This window comes from Culex pipiens, chromosome 2, assembly GCF_016801865.2.
Source record: "Culex pipiens pallens isolate TS chromosome 2, TS_CPP_V2, whole genome shotgun sequence".
Classification (NCBI taxonomy): Eukaryota; Metazoa; Arthropoda; class Insecta; order Diptera; family Culicidae; genus Culex; species Culex pipiens.
In genome coordinates, this window is record NC_068938.1 from 201,342,239 (window position 1) to 201,357,152 (window position 14,914).

At 36.3% G+C, this 14,914-nt stretch overlaps 1 protein-coding gene across 1 annotated transcript in view; it reads left to right on the forward strand.

The window, feature by feature from the left end:
* Positions 1–14,914, forward strand: part of LOC120420318 (uncharacterized) — a 101,951-nt gene that overhangs the window by 49,882 nt on the left and 37,155 nt on the right. The gene's annotated exons all lie outside the window — the stretch shown is intronic.

The following is a 14,914-nucleotide window of genomic DNA, read 5'->3' on the forward strand; positions in this document are numbered from 1 at the left end:
GCAACTCACAACAACTCAACAACAACCCACAACAACTCACAACAACTTATAGCAACTCACAACAACTCAACAACAACCCACAACAACTCACAACAACTAAGAGCAACTCACAACAACTCAACAACAACCCACAACAACTCACAACAACTTAGAGCAACTCACAACAACTCAACAACAACCCACAACAACTCACAACAACTTAGAGCAACTCACAACAACTCAACAACAACCCACAACAACTCACAACAACTTAGAGCAACTCACAACAACTCACAACAATCCACAACAACTTACAGCAACATAAAACATCACAACGACAATTCATTGAAATGAGTTGAGTTGAGTTGAGTTGAGTTGAGTTGAGTTGAGTTGAGTTGAGTTGAGTTGAGTTGAGTTGAGTTGAGTTGAGTTGAGTTGAGTTGAGTTGAGTTGAGTTGAGTTGAGTTGAGTTGAGTTGAGTTGAGTTGAGTTGAGTTGAGTTGAGTTGAGTTGATTGAGTTGAGTTGAGTTGAGTTGAGTTGAGTTGAGTTGAGTTGAGTTGAGTTGAGTTGAGTTGAGTTGATTGATTGAGTTGAGTTGAGTTGAGTTGATTGAGTTGAGTTGAGTTGAGTTGAGTTGAGTTGAGTTGAGTTGAGTTGAGTTGAGTTGAGTTTGAGTTGAGTTGAGTTGAGTTGAGTTGAGTTGAGTTGATTGAGTTGAGTTGAGTTGAGTTGAGTTGAGTTGTTGAGTTGAGTTTGAGTTGAGTTGAGTTGAGTTGAGTTGAGTTGAGTTGAGTTGAGTTGAGTTGAGTTGAGTTGAGTTGAGTTGAGTTGAGTTGAGTTGAGTTGAGTTGAGTTGAGTTGAGTTGAGTTGTGTTGTGTTGAGTTGCTTTGTGTTGAGTTGAGTTGAGTTGAGTTGAGTTGAGTTGAGTTGAGTTGAGTTGAGTTGAGTTGAGTTGAGTGAGTTGAGTTGAGTTGAGTTGAGTTGAGTTGAGTTGAGTTGAGTTGAGTTGAGTTGAGTTGAGTTGAGTTGAGTTGAGTTGAGTTGAGTTGAGTTGAGTTGAGTTGAGTTGAGTTGAGTTGAGTTGAGTTAATTTGAGTTGAGTTGAGTTGAGTTGAGTTGAGTTGAGTTGAGTTGAGTTGAGTTGAGTTGAGTTGAGTTGAGTTGAGTTGAGTTGAGTTGAGTTGAGTTGAGTTGAGTTGAGTTGAGTTGAGTTGAGTTGAGTTGAGTTGAGTTGAGTTGAGTTGAGTTGAGTTGAGTTGAGTTGAGTTGAGTTAGTTGAGTTGAGTTGAGTTGAGTTGAGTTGAGTTGAGTTAGTTGAGTTGAGTTGAGTTGAGTTGAGTTGAGTTGAGTTGAGTTGAGTTGAGTTGAGTTGAGTTGAGTTGAGTTGAGTTGATTGATTGAGTTGAGTTGAGTGTTGAGTTGAGTTGAGTTGAGTTGAGTTGAGTTGAGTTGAGTTTGAGTTGAGTTGAGTTGAGTTGAGTTGAGTTGAGTTGAGTTGAGTTGAGTTGAGTGGAGTTGAGTTGAGTTGAGTTGAGTGAGTTGAGTTGAGTTGAGTTGAGTTGAGTTGAGTTGAGTTGAGTTGAGTTGAGTTGAGTTGAGTTGAGTTGAGTTGAGTTGAGTTGAGTTGAGTTGAGTTGAGTTGAGTTGAGTTGAGTTGAGTTGAGTTGAGTTGAGTTGAGTTGAGTTGAGTTGAGTTGAGTTGAGTTGAGTTGAGTTGATTTGAGTTGAGTTGAGTTGAGTTGAGTTGAGTTGAGTTGAGTTGAGTTGAGTTGAGTTGAGTTGAGTTGAGTTGAGTTGAGTTGAGTTGAGTTATGTTTTTAGCTTTCCCAACGTTATTTTTCACAGTTCCTGCTCAATTTTTTTTTCTCCAACATTTTCCACATTCCGCCTTCGGGCGAAAGCTTCCCACAATGGCAGCCACTGAAAATGCCGCAGTGTAAATTGCTCAAAATATGTACCCAACTACCACCACAACCGCCGACATTGGCTAGTCACTCGCCCAAACCTACCCCAATTCATCAGTTCGCCGTTGCACTAATTAAATTCAATCCCCTTTTTGTCGATTTTCAGCCCTGCACACACACACTCGCGCGCGTTCCTAAAATAGGAATTTGCATTTTCCAGCTGGCTGCCAATCAGCAGCCAGTGTGTGAGTGGAAAATATCGAAATTTGATCGGCTTTGGTTCGATCCCACCCCCGCTCCACAAATGAAGAGCCGCCAGAATTTCGGGAATTTTCACCCAAGTGGCATTTGAGGAGTTTAATGTGCTCATTTCGGAACAGTTCGTGGAATGCATAATTAGTGAGAAATTTGTAAAAAAAATGGCGCGGAACTGCGAGCATTTTAACTTTAAGAAGCTTAATGAGCTGGAAAATTGTGCAGTCAGACTCAAATTATGGGAGCAGAGTTTCGGCACTAGTTGAAAGTCCTTAAATTTTTTAAAAGAATCAATAAAAAAAACTTTACACTGCGGGATTCGAACTCGCGTAAAGTGAGGTAAAAATTTTTGACCTGCGCCCTTACCAACTGAGCTATTGTCACCTTTCACAAAGTGCTGGATTAAAAGCCACTACATTAGGGTTGGCAGCAAAAATGCCTTTTTAACCAATTACGGAAATGTCAACTCAATCAACTCAATTTGTGCTTCACAAACAGTGACGTAAGCTCTATTATGATGATTTTTGTTTGTGCAATTCCGCAAAAGCAATTGCCCAAAAGCTCACAAACAAACCACCTTAATTTCAATACCTTTTACAAAAACCAACGACGAAAACAAAAAAAAACGCTGGTTGACCCCATCATCAAGCGCACTCTCGTGTTCCCGAAGTGACCTCAGTCAACGAACCGTCATCATCGGGACTCGTATAATTGCAGCAGCGTCCGTCCGTCCGTCTGTGTGTATGTTATTAATATTTTCCAGCTGACCACAATCAAGCCGCGCGGGGGAAGCGACGCGAAACGGGGTCGCGGCACATACACACAGTCGAGTTTGTTCCGATTCCCACACCGGTTGGAGGAAAAAGGACGCGGAATTAATTACTATACCATCACCGGAGAATCCTTTTTCTGAAGTAGAAACACTCAAAACTACGAATTCATATGTTTGAAAAACTCTAATTTTGAAAAATGACTAAATACAAATCAATGAAGAAAAAAAAAGTTCCCAAAATAATTAATAATTGACAAGAAATTATAAGTTTTAAAAAAATCTAAAATTAAATTTCAACAGCAAATAACAATCAAAAACATTTCATTTATCAAATTAAAAATTTGAATTTAAAAACTAGTAGTAATACAGCTGCGTGTAATGTCAAGCTCATTTATGCGTTTATCCTTTTCATTCTTCATCGGGCTGATGGCCGAGCGGGATAAGGCGCCAGTCCGTACTCTTGGTGCTGGGTTTGAATCTAGTCGGTTGCAACTTTTGCTTTGTGTTTACAAAAATTGTACATGCAGTCTTTTTTACAAAGGTGATGTTACCAACTGATTGTGTGTGTGTGTGAGAGAATCATAAAATTGAAAAAAATAACAGGAAATTATTTAAAAAAATCATGCTAAATGCAGCTTCGTAACAAAATATTAAGCAAATTTTCAAATTTTAAGTGTATGATCCTGAAAAATATTAACCATTTAAAAATCGTATGAATAAACATAAAACAAAAGGAAAATAATAAATTTTAAATAACTTCAAATCCAAACGTAAAAAAAACAAAACATTAGCTGAAATAATTGATTTCTTAAATTAAAAATTTAAGTAGTCAAAAAATTAAAAAAAAGTTAAAAAAAACTCTATCAATGTTTGGAAAAACAACAGACTTTAATCCTATTTGATAATCATTAAAAAAAAGAAATTATTTATTTAAATTATTTAAAAAAAGCAATTTTAAAAACTAAAAACAAGACGATGAATTGATGAATGAAACAATTAAACAAAACACATGAATAAATTAAAACAATTTGAAATTGAAAACTTAACAAAACCATTAAAATGAAGATTTTCTAAAAATACATTTAGTTGAACACTTCAAAAAGATTTTTTGATGGAAATAAATAAAAGCAGCTTAAAATTTGTACATTTATTATAAATAAAAAAAAGATTTTTTTTAGAAATATTAATTTTAATTACGAATCAAAAAAAACAATCATATTAAAACGTATACAAAAAATAAAAGAAAGACTTGAAAATGAAAATTGTCCATAATAAACAATAATTAAAACATTTAAAATAAGAAAAAAAAAGCTTAAATAAACAAAAGCATTCAAGATCAATTAAAAAGTCAATGCAAGTGTTTATTAATACTAAAATAAAACAAATATCTGTTTAAATAAAAGAGGAAAACATCTCTAAATTGATTTTTTTAAAGTTCAACTAAAATAAAAAAAAAACTTAAAAAAACAATATTTAAAAACTTAGACATCTTAAAAACGTCAAAAAAATATTTAAAAAAACTTCAGATAAATTCAGAAATTTTAGAATTAAACAAATGGAATTTTTTTATTAAAGATAAAATAAAAAGAAGGAATTATTTAAAATGTCTTAATTCCGACAGGTGCAAATATTTTTCAAATCAATAAGGCATAAAAATTCAAACAGCTTGAAATTTTAATGTAATTATATGTTCAATCAACTGAAAACAATTTAAAACAAATTTTCCTTTACTGATAGGCATGAATGAAACAGTTGATTTTTTTTATTGTGTTTCGATAACCAACCAGCACCGCAGAAAAAAAGAACTAATTTTTCAAACTTCATTGCAAACTCCAAAAAAATGGTCAAAAGAATCTCAAAATAAAATTAAACATTATTCCAGTTTTGCAACTACCGAAAATTTGCAAAACATTAATGAATTTATGAAAAAAATCTATAAATTTTGTTTAAATTTTCTGAAAAATTTGCACTGTATTTAAAATTTTTGTATTTAAAAAATGAACCTATCTGATAAATGAAATTAAAAATTATAAACTCAAATTGATTTACTTTAACAATAGTAGTTTATGCAACAAGTTGCAAAAAGAGGATTTTTTCAGCACGAGTCGTACATTTATCCAACGAGGTTCACCGAGTTGGATAAATACGACAAGTGATGAAAAAATCAACTTTTGCAACGAGGTCCATACAACGTTTTTTGCAATTCCGAAAAACACCCTTTGAACAGAATTATAGGACAAATGTCCATGCATTGAGTCAATGAATCGTGTAATTCAAAAAAATGTTGAAAAGTACAACTTTTCCAAACAAGTGCTGAAAAGTTCAACTTTTCAGCATCCATTTCAGTGCTGAAAAGTAGAACTTTTCAGCATTTGTTTTGAAAAGGGTTACTATTACATTCTGTTATTTTTGGTATAGAAAAGTAGGCTGTTTCGTCGTTCAAGAATGACAGGAAAAGTAAGTAGTTTCACGACGGAATTGCAAAAAAATATTTATTAAGCTTAAATTGATATTTAACCATTAAAACCAAATTAAAAATACGTTATAAAGACAAAAGTTATCAGAATAAAGAAATATGAAAAACTATAAAGAGGATCCCCATCAAACTGTCCCCAATTCACAGTCCTCTCCGAGGTGTTCCGTGGTGAAGTACGTAAAACCCCGGCGATAAAAATGGCAATATGCAAAATTGAAAATGGCACACAGGAATAAAATTGGAACAAAAAAAGACTGGAACCCACTCTCACCGGACTCTGTATATTTCACCACATCACTCGAAGTCTGCAAAATAGAGTTTCGTTCCCAACTCCGCAGAGGAGGAGGGATGGAACGGTGCAAATTAGTCATTCACTCAAATTAAAATCAATATAATAAATATTTATTGAATTTTTTGCCCGTCCCCGTCACTTGTGCGTCGAACTCGCCGATATGAGCTTCCGGTTTCGCTTTCCAGTTGACTTGTTCGCGAAGCGAACTCCAACAAAGAACTTTATGGAGCCGGAACTCCGAGGACTTGTGGGAAATGTGGCCGCATTTACTTTTATTACCGTTGGAAAATTTCGAATGATTCCAGCGAAAAACCACAATACTTCATCAATTAGGAACTTTGGTGAGAATGGGGTGCTCCACAGATAATCAGACTTTTACGTTGATTTAGTTTCTTGCAACGAATTGTCTCTGCGGCAAACAGCACGTAAGGTAGGGCTGGCCATTTCTGTTTTACTGTAGATTTGACGCAGCAAACTGTTCTTGCATTCAAATGTCAACGAATCGTCTCAGCGGTTAACATCACGCGAGGTAGGTCTGGCCGCTTTTGTTTGCGTGACATTTCATCGCAGTAGGCTGCTCTTGTACACTCTGATTTTAATTCGCTTTATTTCGAAAATCAAAGCGAAAATTATTGCTCGAAATGCAATAACAACTCCCATTACCACAACCCATTTGTAGCTCCATTTGTCCAGTGCAAAACCGGTTCCGCGACCTCCTCATTACCCGGTTTAAGCCCTCGCGGGGAAAAACGGTGCTAATTTCGATGTCATATGCCTTCCAGCGCGTGCTGTCCCTCGTTTTCCGAATATGACATTGTTTTAATGAGCCTGACAAAGGCAGGCCGGCAAACTAACGAACGGACCTGGGCTAGGACCCCTTTTTGTCGACCCCTTCGGGGGTTGGTGGCACGACGGTTCTGGTTTTGTCTCCGGTTGTAATTGTCATTGCCGAGGTAGGCCATGAGCCGGTATGGGACCGGAAAATTTTTGGTTTTTTTTGAGGGGGGGCGGCGTTTGATGTTGTTGTTGCTTGTCAGTTGTTTGGCGTGTAACATTAAGTGTAATGAGTGAGGTTTCAACAGAGGGAGCAGGTTTTGTGTGATAATCGATTTCGATGTTTATGGTGGAGAAAGTTTTCAAGGTGAATTTAGTGAATAAGTTGTTATGCTTCATAATCACAAAATATAATGTATTAATCTTCTGATGCCAGGTAGATTCTGTTTCGACTATTAAAGAAGTTTTTGGTCCGAATTACTCGAAAATGACAAAATTTTATAAAGGTCAACTGTCATTTGTTGGGAGTTTGCACTTTTTTTATTCTAAAGGTAACTCTCCGAAGGGCCCTCTTAATATTATACTAAGAACGCCTTACTAAGAAAAAATAGTCTTAAAATTAACATTTTCATTGGAAGCAATTCAGATTTCCAGAAATTTTTGCTCGTGAAAGCTCTATTTTGTTGAGAAGCCACGTTAAATATATAAAGACACTCCAGAGTGATTCTGTAGAATTTAGCAAAAAAAACCAAATTCAATAATTTTTTTCTGTGTTAGATTTTGCCAAAAAAAAAGGATTTTTTAAAATTACTTTTTCCATATCGGGACCATCCATAAACCACGTGGACACTTTTTGGGAATTTCTTACCCCCCTCCCCCCCCACTTGGACAATTGTCCATACAAAAAAAACTTTTTTGTATGAATCGTGGACAATCGCCATAACCCCCCCCCCCCCCCCCCCCCAAAAGTGTCCACGTGGTTTATGGATGGTCCCATCATACAATTCATAAAAACCAAAATACTTTGAAAAATATTTGCAACAGCCTTACCACTAAAAGTTGAATTCCCAAAATACAGTAAAGATAGCTTATCCAAAACCTCGATTATCCGAAGTTTCGATTATCCGAAGTTCGATTATCTGAAGTTTTGTTTGTGACTTCGAATAATCGAATCATAAACAAAAAAAAAAAAAAATCGCGTTTTTCTTTTTTTTGCATCAAATTCGAGTTCTGCGAACCCAATATAGTCAAATTTGAGTAGTTGATTGCCAATAAAATTGAAAATTGCATTTTTCAATATTTCATCACCTTCATTTTGGCCGCCATCTTGGATTTAAAAATTCCCAATCACTTTAGAGTATTTTAAGGGTCTTCAAGTGATAGGCACTTTACGATGATTTTTTTCGAATGAATGTTCAGTATTTTGCTATTTGAGAAAAAATAAACTATGAAGTAATAGCATCCAAGCAACACAAAATTCTAAAATGTTCACTGTTTAAATATAAAACATTTGTGTAACTTTCTGATTTTTTCTATAAATATAATAAGTGTTTCAAAAAGAAATGATTTCAGCCCTTGATCCTAAAATTCTGATTTGATTTTTTTTATAGAAAAAAAAACCAGAAAATAAAAAAAAATTATCTATTTCAACACGAGTGTTACAATGATACAACGAGGTTTACCAAGTTGGATAAATATGACGAGTGCTGAAAAAATCAAGTTTGTTTTTGCAATTTCTAAAAACGCGTTTTGAATGGATTTTTTCTACAAACGTACATGTATTAAGTTAATTCACTGTTCAAAACAAAAAAAAAATAATAATAATTACTTTTTGATACAAGTGCTGAAAAGTTCAACTTTTCAGCACTGCCATTGAAAGGTATTAATTTTTCTTTCTGTTATTTTTGATGAAAAAAGAAAACCGTTTCGATGCTCAAGAATGACAGAAAAAGTAAGTAGTTTCCGAGGCGTGCGAATATAAAAATTAATGAAATGACACTGAAAAAAAAATCGTTTTCGCAAAATCTATGCTTTAAGGTTAACACCTCGTTCAACAAAGTCAAAAATGGTAGAAAGTTTTCTCAGCCTTTCGAACACATTTTTGCAGCTTTTTATTCTTAGAGTTTTTTTTAAATTGCATAAAACTGAACATTTCTCGAAAAATTTCACCTGAAATTACATTTTTGATTGAATATTTAATTTTACTTCTAAAAACTGTTTTTTTGCTGTCTATCTACATTTTTTTCCGAAAAAGAATGTTATTGTTTTCAAAATTTCTTGTCTTTGGTACCGGATTTTACACCCCCTTTAACACTATTAATTGCAAAAGACTAAAATTACTCCCCTAAATCATACCAGAAAATTTTAAAAATTGCAAATAAAACGTTTTTTTGGGACTGCAACTTAAAGTGATGAAAATTCTGGTACAAAATCTATTTTTTTTCATAAACCTATTTTTTCTGATATTTTTAGTTCTAGTTATAGACTACAGTAGTTTTGCCTAAGACATCAAAATGGCTCAGAATTGCGCACAGTTTTTTTTGTGTTTTTTTTTTAATATTTGAGTGGCAAGACGTATGAAAATGTTTCGCAATAAATTGAAAAAATAAAAAACTAGAACAATCCAGACGACTTTTTCTTGCTTCCGAGAAACTTTAATAATTCCGGATAAAGGCATTATTTCTATTTATTTAGCTTCCGTACAATTCAAACTAGAAACTTCCAGCTTAATCCCAACCTTCCCACAAACACAAACACACACACCCATGTCTCATTCTGTCACAAGCCAAGACCCAGCGCCCAAAGCCAGCCCCAACAACCGCACATATAATTCCATTCGACTGTGCTGCTGCGAGCGAGACTTAACTTCTGAATGTGGCCATAACACATAAAACAAACGGAAACTTTCTAATGAATTTCATCCATTACGATATGGTGCTGCTCGTGCTTAGTGCAGCAACGTCGTCGTCGTCAACCGATATTAAGGGACGACCAAGTCAGGGAGCAGGTCCGCTGAACTGAAACTTTGAAAAGTTCAGGCCCCCGTTCGAACAATTCACGCATTTTACGAGACAGAGACGGACGACGCACTTGCTGCGTCAGTTGTTGCCGGTAGGGTGACCCCCTTTGATTCGGACGGGATTCGAACTCAATTACCAGCGCGTGACGCGCGCCTTTGCCGACTGGACTGTCACCGCGCATGGCTGGAACGCTTTATAACAGAGATTCGACGCGTTTGTTCAGATTTCAACGAAAAACGTTCGGTCAAAAGCGATTTTGTTGGCAGGTCACCCTACCCGAAACCGGACAATATACTAATTTGTTTGAATGGTCCCGTCCATTTTACGGCACTATTATTGCGCGTCGTCGTCGTCGCTTTTGTTGCGGTCGTCGCTTGTTTACTGTGTGCGGCCCATAAGGCCTCCGATTGTTGATGCCTCCTAGGGGCATCAAGTATCGTAATACTCAGAACGCTGAAGAATTTCCGTCACGAGGCGACACTCCGGTTCGTCACGGTTGGTCGCGCCGGATCGTCGACGGTCGTAATAACCCCGGGCGAATAAATCAATGAAACATTTTGTCAGAGGCGATCCCATGTGACGAATGGGATTACCAGGCTCAACTCGGGGCTGTGACAGCCAGCGCAATTTATTGGTCAAAGGGGGAGGCTGAATGCTTGACATTGTTGAGGTTCTTTGTGGTGTCCCTAACGGAGGCTGCCGGGGATGATTCAGAGAGCCCAAGGGTAGAGTAATTCGCCGCAAATGCCTCAATAAGTGCATCGCGCGATGGGATTTGTTAATTGGGGCCAAATTTGCATGCATAAGTACTGCGCGATGGAGACCCGCTTGCAAACACCTGCGGAGAAAGAGCCACGGTAGGCTGGTTCAAGTTTTGGGGGGGAAAACATTCAAAACAGCCCTGAAGAAGACAAAGTGAAGGATCGAAACGTCAGTTTATCGGAGACACCTTCTTAATAGTATTTGGTCAACTTTGTCGAAGACCGCTAGTTGATTGGGCCTTACCCAGCAAAGTTACAGCCGCTTTAAGATATGTTGGGGCAATTATTTTTGGAGTCAAATGGGCTAAAAACGCAATTTTTTTTTTGTATTTTTGTTAAAGAGTTTGGACTTGAAGAAAATTCACTACAAAATGCAACTCATTTGAGTAATAAAAAGAAGCACATTTTTACAGCAAGTTGGCCATTTGATCCCTAAAAAGATTGCCCCACAAAAACTTGAAACAGCTTTAACTTTGTTGCGTTACTTCCTATCGAGTTGTGGTCTTGGACAAAGTTGTTCGAATCGTTACTGGGACGTTGAGTCAAACCTGGACGTTCACAACGCCATCTATCGGCAATTTTCGCCAACAAAAAAAACTCTTTTCTCAAACTTTGAACCAACCTACCGGCGAGGGCCGGCATCGGATCGCGCAACCCATCAAGAGCGTTTTGCACTCATGATTTCAATCATCATTAGAAATCAATTTCGATTTGCGTTTTTCAGCCGCGGCGAAAGACAAACAGGCCGGCGCCGCCGCCACGGCGATGATGGACCATAAATATTTAGACACCTGCGCTGAAGATGATGGAGGAGGGTTACGGCGCCCCCCCTCTCTTCTTTGAGACGTTTGACCTGCGCGTTCAAGTTCTGCGTTGAGTGGCTGCGAGCTAAAATGCAATCAATGGATTTAATTGCCGAGTGTGTGCTGGTTGAGTCGTCGCGAAGACCTCCTCGCTCACAATAAAAGACCTTTTTTGCGCGCGTGATCGATATATTAACGGAAATTAATTGCTTTTCGGCCGGAGGCGACACGTGGAAGGACCTCCGCGAGACGCTGATGGTGGCAAATGAGTTGACAGCGCCGGCCGGGTGATTATATTCAATTATGTGACCCAAGACTCCAACCAACTACCCCTCTAATGGAGTTCAGGGAAGGCAGGGGACAATTTACGACAGCGGGGAGCACAGCGCAGTAAGTGCTGGGGCGGTCGGTTGTCAATCAATTTAGCGGGAAAACGTAATTTTCGATTAGTGGGGAAGTCCCACACTGCAGGTTGTAATCGGTGTTCGCGGAGCAATTGAGTTCTTAGAGGACACTCCTTGGGGCGGGTGGTTGACCCGTTTTGTAATGACTCATTTGATGGATTTGGATTAGGTTGTTGTATTGAGTAATGACAGGATGACGTTTAAGGGTTCAAAGCGCCCTTGAAGGGTTTAAGATTTTTAGAAGAGGGAACTTTTAAATACAATTAGAGTTCAAATCGTAAAGCTGATCGGAAAATGTAAATTTTGAAACATTCTCAAAAAAGATTTTTTCGGGAATAGCACTCGGGAACACGGTAATGTTTATATGAACCGGTTCCACCAAAGCGGTTCCAATTGGCCATGAACTGATAATTGATATTTTTGAAGATTATTGACATTTCGTATGACATGCTCTCAGTCTACTCAATCGGAATTTTGAAACGGAATTCAATTCGACCGGTACGTGCACGAAAACGAACTTAATCGGATTGAATCGGCCAGGGTGGCCACTCAAGCCAATATCCGCAAAAATTCAGAAAGTAGGGGAACTATACCCTTTTTCAGCCTATTTCTACTATCGGCCTATCAGCACTTTGTTCATGAATTACGGCTTAAAAAAAGTGTTTTTGACTGTTCCAAAGTTATAAATAGCTCGAATTAAAGTGAGCAAGCAACTCTCCATTGTTGAAATATCTGTAAATGTTGATTTAATAGCGGAAAACGGCAAAGTGATGAGAATTGGTCGAACGGCTTAGAGTGATTAAAATGGGTATATTTCCCCTAGAAAGTAGAAAATGTGTAATTTTTATGTCAAAAATTTGGGAAAAGTCGAGAATTTCCAAGCATGCTCGCAAGAATTTTTTTTTTTTGATAATTTTGGGATATTTTGTCAATTTTTAACTTAACTTAAAGTTTAGATTCCTCTCTTTACTTTAATCTATTCAAAAATTAAAATACCTTTTAAGATCTAAAAAAAAGTCATAAAAGATATGCTGGAAAACGTAGAAAAACGTCATTTATGTCACTTTAGCCAATTTCGAGAGGCCTGGAATTTATATTAAGCGTTTTGTAAGAAAATGTATTCAAGGTACCTGAAGTTCACGTCTGTGTTTGGGAAGTTCAATCTGCTATGAAAGTATCTAAGACATGTTAAGATTGAAGTTAGAATCGACGTTTTATCAATATTTTCATTGTGATTTCCTGCGATTTCTTATTTTTTTGCGAATTTTTATTTTTTAATTCCGATGAAACTTTGTCGATGCATTCACTATGTCAAAAGAAGCATTTTTATGTACAGTCTAGACTCGATTATCCGAAACCTCGATTATCCAAAGGTTTGTCTTCGGATAATCAAATCATGAACAAAAACATTTTTTTTCGTATTTTTTTTATTTCTAACTTTTATCAAATTCAAGTTTTACGACCCCATTTAAGTCAAATTTGAATAAAAATAAAAAATTTAAATTACAAAATGCATTTTTCAATATTTTATTACCGCCATTTTGGCCACCATCTTTGATTTAAAAATTCTAAAAAAATCCGAAGTGAATTTTTTCCAAGGACTTCGGATAATCGAGGCGTGTATGAAATTCTGTATCTTGAACGGGATTTTCTGATCGATTTGATGTCTTCGGCAAAGTTGTAAGTTATGATTGAGACTTTTCGGATAAAAATATGTACATAAGCGTGGTTCACGTTTCTATGAAAAAGACAAAAGTTGTTATTTTGTCTTGCATCAACCGGAATTTCGTTCTTTTATGTCCCCAGAAGCACTCCTGAAAATTTGAGCCCATTTGGTAAGGTCTAGGAGCTCCAGTTTTAATTTGAAATTTATATTTTTATTTCCGGTTGATGCAAGACAAAATAACAACTTTTGTCTTTTTCATAGAAACGTGAACCACGCTAATGTACATGCAAAATAAATCCGATTTTCAATTTGACTTTTAATCACAAAAAGTTAAATTTTTACCTATTTTTCAACTCCCTATTTTTTTTTTAAATTTTGGGCCTAAAAATACATCTTCTGATCCATAGTGCGCGATGGTGCAAAATCTGGTTAAGGAGATATGATTTTTTGAAAAAAAAAAATCGTTTTGAAAATATCGCAAACCTGAACAAAAAAATATTTAGAATCATTTTTTTAAGCAAAATCAAATTTGCAATCGAAAAGTACTTCAATTTTTTTTAAATGTATCTTATTCAAGTTTTAGCTACTTTTAAACATAAATTTTCGTTTTTTTTTTTGCATTTTAAAAGTTTTCCTTGAAAGAAAACCATTCCTGAGCAAAATATGTTTTTAAAGTTTTGAAAATTTCCTACAATCTCTCTCTCTCTGAGACATTGAAAATCGTTTCTGAGATACAGCCTCACAAAGAATTCGAATATTTTATTCATTTAGAAATTTGGATCGATGATTTAAACAGTTTTCGATTTGCTACCATTTTTTGAGTAAAAATTCCTAGTATTAGAGGTTCTGGAAAAGTCGGGAATTTGAAAATGAGATTCGAGTGGCCACCCTAAGCCGGTTCTTCCTTAACTCTTCACTATGAATAGTGTTCAAATTTCATGATACGTCTTAAATAAAAATGAGAGGTTTAAAACGTACCGTGGAATTTGAACACTTTGTTCGTGGTTTCAAATTTCATGAACGCTTGTTCACGATTTTGGGAACTGATTTTTCTCCGTGTGATAATTGTTTTTCACTTGATTTTAGGTTATCATCGTTCTAAAGACCTATAACAGCGTATGAAGTTTACAGTTCAAATATCAAATTAAAATATAAAAGAGGTAATATTCAACCTTCCAAAATTAAATCTTCCAAATTTAGAATATTTTTTTCTGTGTTCCTAGTATTAAAGGTTCTGGAAAAGTCGAAAATAAGATTTGAGTGGCCACCCTAAGTCGGTTATTCCTTAACTCTTCCTCTTCCTCTTGCTATTATGCTTGATTTCAAAACATCAACCTTTAAATGACGCAAAAATAAAACAATTCTGTTTAAATAATCAAAAAAGCCATGTTTTTTTCTGTCATTGATAAACAATCAAATTGAGTTCAAAGAGTTGTTCAAAGTATTGACTAGATTGTAAATAATGTTTCCCGTAGTGGAATACCACCTTTAGTCAGCAAATTTTTGACTACATTTTTAAGCTTTTCGTTCTTTTTTCGAAATTCGTTTAACAAATTATCCTAGAACATCGTTACGAGTCGTCACTGACCACTTCAAAACCCCGCTCTCCACACTGCATAATCTCCGTAATCAAGCCGTTGCTCAGCGTCCATTGTGTCCATCGATTCGCCGCCATCGTCACAAATCGGAAATTGGAGATTTACCTCCGTGCGGCCGTAATCCACCATCCAGCCGAACAATGCTTTATAATACCCAGCCCAGATCCATCACTATCCAGGTGAATCGGCCGACCAAGGGTTTCCAGG